This window comes from Adiantum capillus-veneris, chromosome 24, assembly GCF_014529385.1.
Source record: "Adiantum capillus-veneris isolate H3 chromosome 24, ASM1452938v2, whole genome shotgun sequence".
Taxonomy (NCBI): Eukaryota; Viridiplantae; Streptophyta; class Polypodiopsida; order Polypodiales; family Pteridaceae; genus Adiantum; species Adiantum capillus-veneris.
The window spans coordinates 109460790-109480268 of NC_140954.1; the positions used below are offsets into that span (position 1 = coordinate 109460790).

Consider the following 19479-nt stretch of genomic DNA (forward strand, 5'->3'; position numbering starts at 1 on the left):
GCAATTATATGAGCAAGCAAATACTGAAAAAATGCCATTTTATGGTTCACTCCCATGTATGCCGTCTTTTTTATTATTGAGGATGTATGCGATGGGCTTGAAAAGTTGGCCACTCGCAAAGCGGGAGATCTTCAAGGTATCAAGCTGGAGATGATCAAATGGACGGGAGATTTTACCCATGAGTGGATGTGTGATATGTTCAACCTTGCACTTCAACATGGTATGCCTTATGATTGGAGTACTAATTGGGTTAAGCCTTTGCATAAAGGAGGGGATGTAAAGAATGTAAGCAACTACCGGACTATAATGATTGGGTCTCTTATGGCAAAGTTGTTTGGGTGCATAATGGAGATGAAATTGAGTGATTGGGCTGAAGAGAATGACAAGCGTGCAAAGGGACAAGCGGGTTTTCATCGATGCCATAGTACCATTGATCATCTTGTCACTCTTCGTGTTCTCATGGAGGAAAGTCAGTTGAAAGGCAAGCGATTGTATTGTTGTTTTGTGGACTTTAAGAAAGCCTTTGATATGATTCCACGTAACAATTTGTGGAGAAGGATGGAAGAACTCCAAGTGCCAAGTGAGTTTATGCTTGCGGTTTCTCGAATCTATGAGAAGGTGATTTGTCAATTGCGCATGGGAAGAGAAATTTTAGAAATTTTTGTAAGCACTATTGGGGTTAAACAAGGATGTCCATTGTCACCAACTCTCTTTGGTCTATGCATCGATCAATTGGAACAAATGGTACTTGACTTTATGCAAGAAGAAGGCATTGAAGAGGTCATCATTTGCAATGCGGTATTCATGCTTTTGTTGTATATGGATGATGTAGTGCTTCTAGCACACACTTTAGAAGATGTACAAAAGCTTATGGTTGTCCTTGAGAACTTTTGCTTGCATAGTGGGCTGATTGTAAATGAATCCAAAACAAAGGTTATGCTTGTGAAAACCAACCATAAGGAGAAGCCATGCATTGTGTACAACAACGAGACACTTGAAGTTGTTGAGAGCTTTAAGTACCTTGGCCTTGAGGTTCCATCCAATCACAAGTGGCATGAATGTGCTATGCGTCGTTTGGAAGCGGGAAAGAGAGCATATTATGCATTTGAGAACATGTGTAATGCGGGAAACATCAAGTGTTGGGTTCTCAAGAAGTATCTTTTTGATGCATTGGTGACACCGGTTCTTCTTTATGGAGTTGAAGTGTGGGGCGGAAGCATCTCAAAGTCTACTTGGAAAGAGTTTGAGAATGTCCAAAAGCGTTTTCTTACAAACTTTCTCCAAGTTAAGACACAAACACCATATATGCTCCTACTTCTTGAGTCTAGATCTCTTCCAATTGAGGTTATGGGCATGGAAAGGGTTGTGGAGTACATGATAAAGATGCGTCAAAACCCCTCACATCGACTTCCTGCAATTGCATGGGAAGCAAGCAAAAAAGTTCAAAAGACGCATGAAAGCAAGATCTTGAGCACGGGATGGATGCAAGACATAAAGAAGTGGTTGGGGAGATGGGATGCATTACACTTGCTACATGATGCTTCAATTGAATCTAAAGTGAATGAAGCTTTTCTACAACGCCAATGTATTACAGCTTGGGAGAAATCCGGTGGGTCACGCTTCATACATTACACCACCTATATTGCCCCCGACTACAAAACCATGTTCTTCGCTGAGAGAGGAAACCGTACTCACACTTACATGCTTGAGCCTATTCCCTTGTCCGCGATACGCACTATCGCAACAATTCGGCTTAGCTCCCATGTCATTCGATGCGAGATAGGGCGTTGGGGCAATGGAAAGGAGTCAAATCGATTGTGCACATTATGCTCACTGCAAGTTCGAGAGTTTGAGTACCACACACTACTAGAGTGCTCAGATTTTGATCACATTCGAACTTGCTTTTCTCACATTTTCAGCCATGACTTAGACCTACACACTTTCCTCTCCCAGCCAAAGTGTGGGCTCTCCATTGCGACTCTCATCACTACAATTTTGGAGCATCGAGAGTCACTCATCAACCATACACATACTACATCACATGTAACTTTGGTCCCATAGGTCATATTTGACCTCCGAGGACGATAATAAAATCTATCTATCTATCTATCTCTCTCTCTCTCTCTCCATGTGTGTGTGTCTGTGTGTGGCTCAACAAGAAACACCCAATGGGCCCAATTAGGGCCCACTATATATTAAGCTACAGCACGCCGAGCTTTAGGGTTTTCCCGATGGGCCCGTATGGGAAATGCAAAAGCACGGCAGCACTCATAGGGAAAATGCATAAGCCCGACGGTGCCCGGTGAGAAAACGCAAAAGCCTGGTGGGCTTTTTGTGGGTTCCCAGATTGCTTTGAACCGGCTTGTTTGTGATGATGTTAACTGTGATTATGTAAATATGTCAACAAGACCTTGTAATCACACAATTGTTTTGATAATTACGTAGATATTAAATCCCTGGGCCGCTTCAAAGAATCCCAAAACTCACTGCAAAGCTCCATGAACAAAAGAGAATTGATCTCGAGCATACGACTAAGAGAATTAGCCACCACATTGTATTGTCCTTTACGATACTGGAGCTTTGCATCATACTCCTGAAGAATCTCAGCCCACCTAGCCTTTCAACCCTTCAAGTCAGTTGGTTGTGTAGACCATTTTATGCTTCCATGGTCCAACACAATATCAAACTGAGTTCCATACAAATGATTCCGCCATGTCTTTAAGGAAGACACTATTGCATAGAGTTCGTGTTTATAAGCAAAATAATTCTGCTACGCTGAATCAAGCTTCTTGCTTTCAAATGCAATTGGCCTCCCCTCTTGTAGAAGGACTACTCCAATAGCACGGTTAGTGGCATCCGTTTTCAAAATGAATGGCTTCAAAGCATCCACAATAGCTAGAATAGGAGCTATAGATAATGCATCCTTGAGCGTATCAAAAATTTGTAGTTGAGCGGCGCCGCACTCCACTAAAAGGTTTTCCCTTTGCCCTTCAGCTGGTCCGTCATTGGCACAACAATATGAGCATAGTTTTTAACGAACCATCAATAAAAACCTACAAATCCCAAGAAAATATATAGCTCGTCCAAATTTTTTGGAGAAGGTCACCTCCGAATGGCATCCACTTTGGATTGATCCATGTGCAACCCATTATTGGAGATAACATGCCCTAGATAGCGAATTTCCTCCTTGAGAAAATCACACTTTGATTATTTGACATATAAGTTACTTTCTCTTAGCAATTCAAACACCTACCTTAGATATTGCAAGTGCTCTTCTTCAGATGTCATCAAGAAAAACGATAACAAACTTGCCCAAGTACGGTCTCAAGACACTATCCATGAGTGTCATGATAGTAGCGGGCGCATTGGTTAACCCAAAAGGCATAACCAAAAAATCGTAATGCCCAAAACTTGTTCGGAATGCAGTTTTAGGTATATCAGAAAGATGAATACATACTTGGTGATAGCCTGACCGCAAGCCGATCTTTGTAAAAATATGAGCGTGCGTGAGCTTGTTGAACAACTCATCCACTTGTGGTAATGGATACTTGTTCTTAACAGTGACTGCATGTAACCCACAGTAGTCTATGCACGTGCGCATACTACCATCCTTTTTCTTCACCAATAGGATAGAAGAAGCCAATGGTGAATAACTTAGTTGAATAAACCCTTTGCTAAGATAGTCAAAAAGTTGATGTTCCACCTCAACAGCCTCAGAATAACTCATTCTGTAGGGTGGTTTACTGACTGGTTTACTGCCTGCAACCACGTCTATGCCATGTTGCACAAATTGTGTCGGCGATAATCCTGATGGTAAATCATTAAGAAAAACATCTTGAAATTCCATTAATAAATCTTTTGACTGACTAGCAACCTTTGTTTGTTGAGAAGAGAGAGAAGTAGCTAGCCATTGCTGGAAGAGAAGAGAGAGAAGCATGCAATGTTGAGGAATTTTTAGCAGCTTCAATATTTGAAAGAAAATGACACAATGAGTAACACAAGAAAACTTATTCTATTTCATTATCAAAAGTGAGCTTCATGTTGGAATTAGGGTTGCAGAAAAACACACACAACTTGGAGAGGACCAAGGAAGCTCAAGGCACACAATAGAGAGTATGTTACTTGGTGTGCAATGGAAAGATAGATAGCCCTAGAGTGATGGGCGTATATATCAATGCACGGGGGGAAAAACCTCCCAAAGAGGGAAAAAATGCCCCAATGGTCCTAGTGTGTTCAACACATCACTACCACATGTATATGGTAACAAATCTCCCTTGGAGTGATACGGCGAACGAGAGCTGGCATAGGAGTAAAGGGAAGTGCCATGCCCTGAGGACATGATCAGTCCACAAAGGAGAGTAAGCCCAAAGCTTTGCAGAAAGCTTCGAGATTCTCACGAGACAATGCCTTTGTGAAAAGATCTACAAGATTGTCCTGTGTTGGGACATAAGCCAAGTTGATCTCTCCTGTTGAGAGCCTCTCCTTGACATAGTGGTAATGCACCTCAATGTGCTTTGTGCGAGCATGAAAAATTGGGTTCCTCGCAACTGCCAATGCACTTTGACTATCAGTGTAGATAGTGTTGGCAGTGTCTTGTCCAACACCCAAATCAGCCATAAGGTGTCTGAGCCATACACACTCAACCGTAGCTGTGAAGACTGCCCTGTACTCAGCGTCACAACTTGAAGTGGCCACATTAGGTTGCTTATTGCTCAACCATGATATACATGAACTGCCAAGCATGAAACAAAAACTACTTGTGGACACTCGCGTGTCAAAACAACCAGCTCAATTTGAGTTCGGAAAAGCATGTAAATCTAGCGGCAATGATCCCCCTTGGGACAAAACAAGCCAAGTTTTATCCAAGATGTAAAGTGCCATTAAGATAGCGAAAAATCATCTTGACAGCCTGCCAATGCTTAGACCCTGGGCTATGCATAAATCTGTTGACCTGTGAGACTGCAAACTGAATATCTGACTTCATGTTGCATACATTAATGAGACAGTCAACAACAGTTTGGTAAAGAGTGACATCAGCAGGATCGCCAGCATCATGTAGATTTAACTTCAAACATGTTTCCATGGGGAGTGGCAATAGGTTTGCAATCCTCAAGTCCAAACTTACATAGCAATGCCTCTATGTAACTTTTCTGACACAAGGAAATACCACCATCACACTGCTTAAACTGTATGCCCAAATAATGATGCAACAACCCCAAATCTTTCATCTTGAAAGTAGCATTCAAATCAGCCTTAAATTCAGCAATATGTCTCTCATTTGGTCCAGTAATCAGCAAATCCCTCTACATAAAGAACCATAATGAGAAGTAATCACCCTCACGCTTTACATACAGTTGCTTTCTGTTGGACTGTTACGAAAGCCTTGTTTGATCAAATGAGTGTCAGCTTTCTCATACCAAGCACGAGGAGATTGCTTCAACCCATACAAAGCCTTGTTACATTTGCACACTTTGTCCTCTTGTCCTTTCTTGACAAAACCACGAGGCTGCATTACATAAACTTCCTCAAATATGTCACCATTCAAGAAAGCAGTAACAGTGTCTGATTGATGTACATCCCAACCAAAATGAGCTGCCAATGCACATAGAAAACGCACAGTAGTCATACAAAACGTGGGAGCAAAGATCTCTTCATAATTTATGCCTTTTTACTGTGCATAACCCTTTGCAACAAGTCGATCCTTATGGGGGCGATCGATCTCACCATCCGGCTTGCGTTTCAACTTGCCATGGGATCCAAACATCAGATTGTTGTGCTTGTAGCTACGCTTCAATGATGGTCCTAGACTATGCAACCACTCTCTACCAAGTACCACATTTTGCTGCTCCATATTCATAACCTGGAAATCCAAGAATATGGAATAGCCTTGAATTCCAACGGTACAGCTCTGACTTGAGTATCCCATACTTCAGCATCATAGCCTTTCATCATTGCTACCTTGTAACGGTGGGAACTTGGAGTTTGGGGCAATTTGAGTCCTTTCACTAATTCGTAGTAGTTAATGAAATTGTGAGTAGCACAATCATCTACCAAGATATGCACCTTGTTCCCTTGAAGAGATCTGTGCATACGCACTCACTCATGTGAATCAAAGGTATGTTGCCATATGGAAGCTGTGATACAACATTCATGCACCACTTTGGTGTGTGTTACCTCCACCTTAGAGAAATGTGAGGTACACTCAAGAGGCAGCAGCTGCACTGTGTGCACTGCTTTGTCCTTGCCTTGAGCACCAGATTTTTCCTTGGAACAATCCTTTTGGCCATGGCCTCTTCCCAAGCATTGAAAACATAACTTCTCTTTTTTAGCCTTCTCAAATTCCTCAGGAGAGAGAGGCCCTTGAGATCCTTTGGGTTTTTTAGCGGCTTTTGAATTGGCTACTGTAAATTTCTTCTCATCTGGATCATCATGAATGAGAGCTTTCACTACGGCCTCCTCAAGTGTTTTAGGGTCCTAAGTCTTGACGTGCTTCTTAAGTTTTGGTGTCAGACCAGAGATAAACCCACGTACTTGTTGAAAGGTGTCTAACCCTTCCAACTTGAGGATAACATCATGATAGTGTGAGATATATTCAAGCAATGATGGGTGTTGACGCATGGAACATGTTGGAAAGGGAGAAGGGGGAACAAACCCAGCACATAAAAGATCTGCCTCTCTATAGCTCAGGGAATATCCAACACCCTAACCACACAAAAATTCATACACACACACACTTTTCTATAAAAATCTACTACCCGGCTCTCCTTTGAGCATCACCGATCACACACACTCACATAAACACCTCAGCATCACAAGCCCATCAAAAACACCATCATATCTTGACATCAATTGATGCATATAACTCCCCAATCTGTAAACACACTCACACAGAGAGGCGACACACACCTCAAACCTATATACAATTTGCATGTACAATCTCACTACCTACCTCTATGCTCACACACACACAATCTCGGAGCCAACACTACCACGGGTATACGGCAAAAGACGAGACACAGATAAGATTGATGGAAAACTCGACCAAAAACCGCAAACCAACTAAGTGGCACATAAACCCAATCCAATACAATGATGGCGGACTCAATATTTGTCGGCTTCAGAACATGATGCTTCGTACAGCTTGATCCTCCTTGCACTGGCGATCTCCTTCAAAGCTTTCTCAAAGCATCTCGTTTGACGGCTTTAACTTAGAACCTGTCCTTGGCTTGTCATTCTCAGCCCTCGGATCCCGACACTCCCCAACTGACAGCCACCCTCTCACCTTCCGGACTGCAATAGCCCGCAACCTTTCTACTGCTCCAATCCCCTCCATTTCTGGCGGCCTTGGACATTTCCCTTCATGCGCTCTCAAAGTACCACATTCATCCCTTCTACTCCGTAGCCTTGCTCGCGACCAATTTTCCCTAGTCTCAGCAATGGCGCTCCTCCCTGCAGTCCTCACATCAGTTCATGCTGCCCTCTACCTGGCTCAACCAAGGGCCCTCCCCGATTGTACATGCCAATGGTTTGCTGGATGCGACCTGCTCCCTCCTTCTCTCTCTCACTGTAGCACTCGCTGCCCTTCAACAGCTTCCCAATAACCTTTGAACCTACTCCGGGTCCTCCTGTGTACCACAAGCCCTCAATCACTGGCGGTCCTCAGCCCGTGAACCTCCGCCTCCTTCTTCACAAGCCCATGGCGGCCTTCTCTCCTCAAAAAATGCAGGTCACGGCCTTGGTCTTAAAAAACTCCTTCCCATGCAATGGTACCCCCCTTGGTCACGGCCTCAACATCCAGCAGGTGGCGGACTCCCTCTTGCTCCGATTATCCAACCACTGGCTGCCTCGTACTTTTCATGTCCTGGCGACCCTGACTTGCTCACAGCCAAGCTCAGCTCGCCCTCCTCATCCTGAAGGTTGGCGCCCCTTGTGTAGCACCACCCCCCACAGCGCTCTCAACCCCCTGTGTCACGTCACCAATGTCGGCCCTCCATGCTCCCTATGGTTACCCATTGTAGTCACCCTTCTCTTCCCCGGTCCCTGAGTACCACCCGCTTTTGCATGCCATTGGTCCACCCCCCTCTATGCAACTGACTCCTCGCCCCCGCATGAAAAACACCACAGATGGCACCACCTCCTTCCTGGCAGCCATGCTCTCCATACAGATGGCACCCCTTTCCTCTCGTATGTCCTTTCCATGCTCGGCCTCCTTTCCTGTTATTAGCAGTGGCGTCACTCCTCAAGCAGCGTTTTTTTTCTCTCTAAGTTAAAGCTTTAAAAAGCTTTGGGTTTGACCCCCTTGCACACGCCAACGATGGTCGACTTGAAAACACTTGTGCACAGCTTCATTTTGCATTGCTTGCCAACAGACACTCTTCATCATGGTGAAGAAAACTTCTCCTTCCTCCACAATCAACTGTACATCACATGATGTCCGTAAAAAAACCGCCTTTTATACTGTCAATGGTCCATGGCCCGCAATCGGATCCAATTCTTTGCATAATATGTCTCGGGGAAAAAGCACCACACCGAGAGTGGTATGATTGACATGTCACCCAATTGGAGAGTTGCCAAATACCGACCTTCAAGCTCGCAAAAAGCTTCGACTCGCCCAGCTTTAGCACCCGTTCTGCATACACCATGGCACCACCACTTAGGGCTTCAATCTGCTATCTTTGACCTATTATGTGTCACATCTGACATACACATCTTTAAAGGACCTATTGAACCTTTCACTAAGAAGGTGCCCAAGCACCTTGCCGCCTGCTTGCAAACCTCTATGCATCTGCTTTTGACTTGTCTTCTTCAAGTATGAAACACGCCTTCAACAATCTCTGTGTCCTACGAACATCTCACTCCGAATCCCATATCATAAACTCTATGGCATTTGCATCCAGCACCCCTTGCCTCGTTTCCAAGCTTGTGATATAAGCATTTGATCCTGTCACCTGTGATAGCAAGAAACACTTGCCGTTTTGACTAGCGAGTGTTCCATCCCGGTGTACTTGTACACGAGCACCTTCAAATAACTGCCCAATGTCCCTATCACTTGCCTGCAAACTGCCATGCCCGGATTTCTTGCACTTCCATAGGTCGAAGATCCTCAGCTGTACCATCATTGCCCAACCCCTCGTTGAGCATTCATGCTCAACCGTAGCATGATTTAGATAATATATCATTGCATAAGAAGAAACTTATAGATACTATGTACAAGAGCTAGATAAATAGCAGTAGGTAGATAGAAAGAGACTTTCACTGGCTGTAGCACCCGCCCAGATCAAATGGAAAGCCGTGAGCCTTCCCAAGCATGATTGCCACTCCTCCTAGATCAGAAACATGGCATCGATTGTAGCCATCCACTTGGAAAACATATGACTTGAACCCTCTCTTTGCACCTGCAAACCCAAGAATAAACTTTTGGAGCAACTTGGCATGGCATATACCTTCAACCTGTATCCAGAAGCTTTTCCTGCACACAAAATGAACTTGTGTACATTGCAAAATGCCTGCATCATACACCAAAATGCCGCTTCCTGCTAGAGAGGGCTCCATAGCATGATCTGCCTCCAAAAGCCTTTTCAATCTATGCACAGCTGCTTGCACAACAACTTTAAGTAGCAAGCCCATCAAAAGCATAGCACAGACCTTGAATACCTTCTTTTTGGCTTTCGATTGCGACATAGAGAAGCATACAAATTCCTTCTGTTTATCATAGGCCTGACTGAAGTGCCCAGGCACTAGCTCTAGAAGTGCCTCTTTATCCCCACAATCGACACTGTAACATATGCGCGGTATTATCGCTCACATTACCGCACAAAAACATAGAAATTTGTAATATGAAATTTCCCGTATGCGGAAAATTCTGCGGCAACACTTGCGGTAATGGTCTAGCGGTAACATACGCGGTAAAGCCTGCGGCTATATTTCGCGCCTATTACCACGTGCTTTACTGCAAGAAATACCCACGACAGTTACCGTGTAAACTTTATCGCCAGCATTATCGCAAACGGGTTTATTATAAAAAAACAGATGACCGTTTAGATTGTCCTTTGCAGGACCATCCAAAAGGTCATCTATTTTTTTATTTATTTAAGATATTTTACAAAATTATTATTAATCACAATAAAATATCACAATTGGACAATACATTGAGCCAAAAAAAGATTGATAATTTCATTTACATAAGTGGAATTACAATTGGGGAAGATATTGAGCCAAAAAATGATAGGTATTGCATTTACATAAAGGGCAAAAAAAGCCCGCGTGTACAAAATAGAGTATGGTCATGTGGGATAGGGCAAGCGGGGCCCACGTATACAAAATAGAGGATGCTCATGGGGGAGATGGCGGCATTTCGCGTGGAACTCCTTGACTCTGCAAAACCAGAAAAAGAAACAATTAACACTTTGTTATTTAATATTTGATATAAAATCAACAATTTGATAATTTAAATAAGATTAAACTTACATGTTGCAGACTTCTGCACGCATTTTCGAACTCCTCTCGAGAGATCATTTGATTTTCAAATAACCAACACCAAGTTTGATACTCGGTATGGTTCTCTCTATATCTCTGCACATCTCTGGTCGAGCGACTAATGGTAATGTTATACTGACAAAACATAGCAACCAATTAATTAAATGAAAAACATTAGATTTTTTACAATAAAACTAATATTTTTACTTACATATTTGTCTTTCCAAGACGTTTTTCCTCCCGAACCATAATGCGTAGGAGTCTGATGGGATCTGGCCTCAACTTGATGTGTATACATCCTCGCACACGTTGCCCTTTCGTCCTCTTTCTCTTCCATAGCTGTCTCCCACTCCACATCATGGACATTTCCTTGCCGATAGCTATGCTCTGGAGACTCCATTGTCTTCTTTGCAGCTCTCCTCACACTAGATTTTTTGTTCTTAAGAAATGTTTTGACAGGCTCTTGCAACCATTGCCTTGAGAATTGTTGCCCCTCAGGGTTGGGGAAACGCATGTGCATGGTTGTCTCTATATATGTGAGGTTGTAGGGATCTTGCTAATCAAATTTGAGAAAACAATTGATATATGTGGAGTGGATTAATTGGTTGACGTGTGTGCGGAATCTCCTACCCTGCGCTATCCCGAGATCCACGATACCTCCTCTATGAACCTGGTAGTATAACCCGCGAGCATCTAGTGAAGGCATGTCATGGTCCTCATCTTCTGCTGGAGCAGGGAGCGGTGACTGTGGAGGAGAATCTGTAGTACTTCCCCCCCTGACCCCCCAAAAAAACAACTAGCTCTGCTCCCTCGTCGAGATCGACCGGCGCTAGCGCGCGAGCTGCCTGGAGTTGACTGCCAGAAGAGTGATGACGTGAATCTGGGGCAGAAGGTGGGATAGGTGATGGATAGGTAGACGCCCGTGGCATCGCACCCAACGGCGTCGGACCCTGGGGCGTTAGACCCTGTGAAGCAAAAGGTGAACCTGGAGCTGTAGCTGGAAAACTTTGCAGGTACGAAGTGCCACCAGTCGGAGTAGAGACCTCTGATAATCCAAAAGCTGCTAGCTGCACCGGTGAATAGCGCTGCGTAAGGGTCTGCTGCGAACCTAACCACTCAGCCCGAAGACGCAATGCCCTCTCCACATCTGGATCGGTCACAGGCACGACAACGGACCCACTAAGAGCGTCCCGAAACCAGCTGAACCCTGATGATGACTGCTGAGGCGACGGCTGTGAATGAATGATAGGCAGAGAGAGCGTCAGGATATGACATCCCGTCCGCCATGAAATCCTCAATGCTACGAAAGCGTGGTGTGGAAGAAGAAGACATGGTCTGCATTTATTATGACAAATATTAAATTAGGGTATAAAAATTTGAATATATGATTAAAAATTTACACATTGATTTTTTTCAAACATTGGATTTTTTAACATTGGATTCTCTATAGTATTCAATGTTGAAAGAATCCAATGTGGAAAGAATCCAAGGTGTGTCTACAACCTATAAAAGAGTCTTGCAAAGCCTTGAGTGCTAATAAGATATTGGTGTGTGTACTGACTAATAAGAGATTATTGTGTTTATGATTAGTGTGACCGATTGCGCGATCACTTGGATGGCCATTGGGGCCTAATACATCACCTACGACTTAATCATGGAGGTATGTTATGTTTTTGTGTTGATGATTGTTTAATTTAACATAATTAGTGTTGGCTTGTGTAATTGGTTTGTGCACACACTAATTAGTGTGTGTTAACATACACTAATTAGTGTGTGCATTGGCATGTGTAATTGGCTCGTGCGCACACTAATTAGTGTGTGCATTGGCTTGTGTAATTGGCTTGTTCACACACTAATTAGTGTGTGCATTGTCTTGTGCACACACTAATTAGTTTGTGCATTGGCTTGTGTAATTGGACTAATTAGTGTATGCATTGGCTATTGTAATTGGCTTGTGCACACACTAATTAGTGTGTGCACAATGCTTGTGCACACACTAATTAGTGTGTGCATTGGCTTGTGTAATTGGACTAATTACACACTAAATAGTGTGTGTATTGGCCAATCCAATTGGCCAATGTACATACTAATCACACACTAAATAGTGTGTGTATTGGCCAATCCAATTGACCAATGCAGACACTAATTACACACTAATTAGTGTGCACATTGGCCAATCACCAATTGACCAATGCATACACTAATTAGTGTGCACATTGTCCAATCACATTGGTCAATGCACACACTAATCACACAATAAATAATGTGTGTTAACACACACTAATTAGTGTGTGCATTGGCCAATGTCATTGACCAATGCACACACTAATCCCAAACTAATTAGTGTGTACGTTGGCCAATCCAATTGACCCATGCACACACTCATTACACACTAATTAGTGTGCGCACTGGTCAATCACCAATTGACCAATGCACACACTAATTACACACTAATGAATGTGCGCATTGGCCAATCACATTGGTCAATGCACACACTAATCACACAATAAATAGTGTGTGTTAACACACACTAATTAGTGTGTTAGCACACACTAATCCCAAACTAATTAGTGTGTACGTTGGCCAATCCAATTGACCCATGCACACACTAATTACACACTACTTAGTGTGCGCATTGGCCAATCACCAATTGACCAATGCACACACTAATTACACTCTAATGAATGTGCGCATTGGCCAATCACATTTGTCAATGCACACACTAATCACACAATAAATAGTGTGTATTAACACACACTAATTAGTGTGTTAGCACATACTAATCCCAAACTACTTAGTGTGTACGTTGGCCAATCCAATTGACAGAGGCACACACTAATTAGTGTGCGCATTGGCCAATCACATTGGTCAATGCACACACTAATCACATAGTAAATAGTGACACTAATTAGTGTGTGCATTGGCCAATCCCATTGACCAATGCACACACTAATTACACACTAATTAGTGTGTACATTGACCAATCACATTGGCCAATGCACACACTAATCACACACTAATTAGTGTGTGCATTGACCAATCACATTGGCCAATACACACACTAATCACACACTAATTAGTGTGTGTTAACACACACTAATTAGTGTGTGCATGGCCAATCCCAAATTTAACATATTAGGTTTTGCAAGTAATAAATTTAACAAATTTGACAAATTTAACAAGTTTAGATTTTGCAAGTAACTAATAGTTAACAAATTTAGGTTTTGGTGTGTCTTTACTTACACTAATTAGTGTGTGTAAAAAACACACACTAATTAGTGTGTGTAAAAAACACATGCACTAATTAGTGTGTAAAGAACACATGCACTAATTAGTGTGTGTGTGTGTGTATGTATGTGTGTGCATGCGTGTGTATGAGTGTATGCATGTGTGTATGCGTGTGTGTGTGTGTGTATGCGTGTGAAAAAATAAAAAAACATAACAACAAAACTTACATGGAATTGAAGAGCTTGTTGGGAGAGGGTAGGAGAGTGGAAGAGTAGAGATGGTGGAGAGTAGAAGAGTAGAGATGGAGGAAGAGCTCAAGGTTGTGAGGTTCGCGCTCTCGGCTTCTGTGGAGAGTTAGGGTTTTGAATTTCGCGGGGCACGCAAGTACCCTTATTTATAAAAAAATTTGAAAAAAAAAATTCCACAAGCATTACCGCATGCATTACCGCGTGAATTACCGAAACTATTACCGCCGCGCAATTTCGGCCCATCCACACAGATGGCCACGTTCTGACATTATTACTATTGATTTCCAAAATCTATTGGTACTATGTTTTTTATAAAATGTATATAAAATAAAAGTATTCCTAGTACTTTGAAAATGACATTTTTACCTAAAAGTTTTGGTTACCATGCATGTTAAATTTATTTATTTTTACTTTTTACTGATATTTTATTAACATTTTTTGGTAATTTGATTTTATTAGTGTATGTAATTTATTAATGTAGGTTGCTTGGGATGATTTTGGCCTATCCACTGAACCGGATAGATCACGGTGGTTGACAGAGCGATTACCATGCCCATGTGTACGGTGCAAATGCGCCATTGCTCGACTTCGACGGATATTCTTGAGCCATGTGGAAGATTATGGACTATGGGACGATCCTCGCAAGCGTGGACGGATGGAAACAAATGATCCACGAATTGTAACGACTATTGACGTCACACCTCATTGGCGTGTGGTTGGTGGAGGAGGGGAAAGGAGGGTGGAAGAGCTCATGCGCCAGGAATCCATTAGAGAGGGAGGAAGCACATCAAATCAGCCAACTGCTGCTCCCTCTACGAGTGGACACATCCCATCTCCTTACATGGATGCAGAAGACGACCATTTGCATAGAATGGTTGAGGATCTCCTTGCACGAGAGGAGGAGCATGAACCAGAGTGTGCATGCAAAGAAGCTTCCGAAAGAACGAGGAGTGAGCTACTCAATTTGACACACACCGCACTATATGATAGATGCTCTTACTCCATTTTAAGGGCATCTCTCAAAGTCCTTAACCTTCAGACGATGTTTGGATGGAGCGATGCTAGTGTCAACGCACTTTTGAGGTATGTATACATATTGTGAAGGATGCTTGCAAAATTGCATAAATTAGCTTCTAATGTACTTTCTTCTTGTGATAGGTTGCTAGGAAAGATGCTGCCAGCTGGCAATCACATGCCAGAGAATAGACGAAAAGCACGTGAAGTGGTGACTGCATTAGGGATGGATTATGATCGCATTCCTGCTTGCGTGAACGATTGTGTACTCTTTCGTAATGAGCATGCCGATTGTGATACATGTCCATCGTGCTGGGAGCCTAGGTTCAAAGAAGGAATGCAGAGCAACAGAATTCCACGTAAAGTTTTGAGGCATTTTCCACTCATCCCTCGCATCCAACACATGTTTAGATCGAAGGGTACGAGCGAGCTTTTGAGTTGGCATGCAAAAAATCGCTCCGCAGATGGTATTATGAGAGTGCCAGCTGACTCACCAGCGTGGAAGCACATAGAGGACACATGGCCAGAGTTCAGGGATGAGCCTCGTCTCTTGAGGATTGGGTTAGCTAGTGATGGAGTGAATCCATTTGGGCACCGCTTTACTTCATGGAGCACTTGGCCGGTGGTGGTTGTAAACTACAATATTCCTCCTTGGGAGGCAACAAAAAAGGGAAACATTTTACTGTCACTTCTCATTCCAGGAAAGCACAAGGTAAAAAACATGGATGTATATCTGCAGCCTCTTATTGATGAGCTTCAAGAACTATGGAGAGGCATAGATGGCATTGACATTTCACAGCCACCACGAGACCGCAAAGTCGTCATCAAGTGCATCCTCATATGGACCATGCATGGTTACCTAGGATTTGGAGAGGTATTTGGTAAGTATGCACATGTTAATTGTACTCTTTGCTTTAGGTTTATCATCTCATGAGAGACGTTTGTTTACCTCTTGGCAGGATTGGCAACATATGGACATAGTGCGTGTCCCACTTGTGGCCCTTCCCTTGTGACAGAGAGACCTCCTCTTCTTGGGAAGGTGATCTATCCCAACAACCATCGTTTCCTGCCTCCTTCACATTGTAGATATGCTCCCCCTATCAATGGAGTGCAGCCTTTCCATTGGAACATGGCTGATTGGGCAAAGCATTGGGAGGAGCATCATGGTACCTCACCGCCTCCCAATGGGTTGCCAAAGGGTATGTCAAGCTACTCAATCTTCTTGTCGCTCCCCTATTGGGCTTCGTTGAAAATTCAGCACTTATTGGACCCTATGCATGTATTCAAAAATATTGGGCAAGATATATGGGATCACATAATTGGCAAGAAGGATTTATTGGGTGCTAGGGAAGATTTAAGAGCCATGAGATGTCTCCCCCCTTCAGCCACGCCCCGCATGGGGGAGCGGGGAAAGATGATTCTCCCAAAAGCACCGTGGATACTGTCAAAGGCAGACCAAGAGCAGACAAAGCAAGTTATTGCATCCATCAGAACTCCAACGGGATATATGCGGTCACTCAAAGGTGCTTTCACAAAAACCAAAAAGGGTGGCTCCACTCAATTGTATGGATTGAAATCCCATGATTGGCATAAAATCCTTCAGGTAAGAGTAGAACAATTTTTGGTGTCTATGTGTCCTTATATATAGGTTGACATTCACTAAGATGTTTTATTGTTTGTAGTTTGTACTTCCCATAATGGGGACACTAAGGTGAAGGCTGCAATATTCAAATTGGGTGAGATTGTGAGTCAATGGGTTTTTTTCAAGTAATATATCATGTTGTGCATGCATGAACAATGGATTTTTTTTTCATCAACTATATTATTTGTGCCCTGTAGATTTGTGAGCTCCAAGGAGATAGAAGTAGAAGCCATACCAGTAGTCCATCAACTAGCAGTAGAGGCAGTGTGTGCTATTGAGGATGCATTCCCACGTACAATCCTTGTTAGCCAAATACACCTATTGCTTCACCTTGTTGAGGAGATTTCCATTTGTGGGGTGGTTCACTCTAGATGGATGTTCTTCTTGGAGAGATTCTTGAAGACTTTAAAGGATTTTGTTAGATTGAGGTCACAACCGGAGGTATGCAAAATCAATACAATATAGATAGCATTTATATGCTATGGAGTTACTAATATAAAATATGTGGTTTTAATGTTTTCAGGCGAGCATGGCAGAAGGTTGGGTGGTGCAAGAGGCATTTGTGTATGTCTCACAGTATCTCATCACAGTGGATCCATCATTGCCTCGTCTGTGGAGTGAAGAAGAGGATCCTAGGAAGAACTCAACCATTCCCAGTGGAAAAGGCTCACTCTTGGTCATGGATAGAGAGTTTCATGCCATAGTCAACAACTACTGTTTACTCAATGCCACTATCATGACCAAATGGGTCAATATGTACTTGGAAGCCCGCGCAGCTAGAGAAAGGGATAGAGATGCATGGAAGAGGTCCCATGGAGGTAGACGTGCACCTCCTTTTCCTAAAGAGCTTGCAAAATATCCTGATTTGATTCAAGTAGAGTGGATCCATAATGCCATGACCAATGCCAAAGCACAAGGAGAACAAATAAGCTCTAAAGAATGGGAGTATGCGCGAGGATGCTTGCGCAAGGTGAGTGTGTATATGTTATGTATGCATGTATGAAAATCACTTAATGAAATGCGATGTAACCTCTTATGCATTGTGATTGTAGGGTCTCATTTTCAACTCCATTTGGTCCAAAGGCCGACATTTTCGCACCCGCAGGATAGATGAGCGTCGGACCACTAATGATTGTGGCGTGATGGGAAACTTTGACACAACAACAGATGAGGTTAGATATTGTGGTACTATAGAGAGAATAATCAAAGTGGATTTCAGATCTTTTCACAAATTCCTCTTTGAGTGCCGATGGTTTGCGGGTGAGGTCAAAAGACATGAAAATGGGCTCATTATGGTGGATTCCACCCAATTCCATCAGGGAAAAACTGACAACTTGGTGTATCCTAGTAGTTGCGAGCAGGTAGTTTAGGCTATGTGCAATTAAATTAAATTAAAAATTTAATATATGTATATCAGCTTATTCTTTGTGTGTGACGTACAGGTCTTTTATGTGCCATGTATATATCAAAGAAGACTTTGGTATGTCATTCCAGTCACGCCACGGGGTAGATCTTATATCTTTGCAGAGAAGGACATTGAGCCACTAATTGATCCCATCATACCATCACCACAAGATGCAGAGGAAGATGTAGTAGAAGTTGAAGAAGCTAGGTCAGCCAAGCCTTGCAAATAGTCAATATCTTGAGGAAGAGGAAGAGGGAGAAAGAGATGATGATTCTACAGGAGGTGATGGAGAGGAGGAAGAATCTTTGAACTTGTTTATTAATTTGAATACTATGGGTCTAAATATGGATCCTAGTGCTTGTAGAGATCTTATACAAGATGAGAATTAATAAAACTCTCCATTCTTTCACTTGGTGTAGTATATGATTAATTTGCAAATGTTTCGTTATGTGCTTATGAATAGTATTTGTAATGGTTTTGTTGTGAGTTCAATGATTTATGTATATAATTTTTAGAGTGAAAGAGAGATTAAGTGAAGTGAGCAAGCATTCTGGAGAGTGTAGGAGTTGTAGTGTGTAAATACATTTTGAGTTGTATTGGATTTAAATGGTAACCCACGGGGGGAGAGGGAGGGCAAAGGGGGTCTATGGCCTTAGCGGTAATGGGCACTGCAATATTCGCGGAAATACACGCGGTAAAATGGACTTACCACGATCTCTCATAGTGCGACTGCGACCTGCTCTTCAATCACTTGCTCGATCACCTCATCATTGGACAAGCAAGACAAAAATGGATCCCACACTTCATCACCTGCAAGGTTGGTAGTACGCTCCTCTTTGCAGCTGACCCCGATCTCACAAGTTGCACATGTACCTGTCTCCACAGCGCCGTCAATTGCTGGAGCTATCTCTCTACGGATACACACCAACTCTGGAACCCTATCGTGCACCTCGACATGCTGGTCAAGGCAAAGTTGCCCCACCCCTTGCATAGATAAAGTATCATGGCATACCTCTACTTCACCTTCACTCAAACTTGATGTAGATAGCAGATCGCTTTTGTCCACTAGTTCTTCAATGTCTTGCACTTTTGCATAGTAGGCGACGTCAAGCATGGCTTTCCAATCTTCGTCATAAGCCGCAAAATCCTCCATAGAACTGGAGCGTGAATCACTCCAAGCATCTTCATCATCACATTCATATCCGCTACTAGCAGAGCTTGTTAAAGCTTCATCATAGGGGACTTCTTTATCAAGAATTGACTTCTTGCATACCTCTTGGTCTAATCTTCGATCGATCGAGTCTTTGATACTTTCGTCTTGAAATCTCGGACAAAACAGGCTCAAACCCTCGACCATGATTGCCTATTGGAAACCTCCAAATTGTTGAGCCAGGCCTTTGCTTTGCCCTGCATCACCTGTGACAAACCTCTAAGATTTGCTTCGTTGGTCAGCATCTGTAGTGACA

The 19479-nt window shown here is 42.9% G+C and overlaps 1 pseudogene; it reads right to left on the reverse strand.

Annotated features, from left to right (window-relative positions):
• Nucleotides 1–9203: 9203 nt before the first annotated feature.
• Nucleotides 9204–19213, reverse strand: LOC147426937 (uncharacterized; annotated as a pseudogene).
• Between the last annotated feature and the right edge of the window lie 266 nt (nucleotides 19214–19479).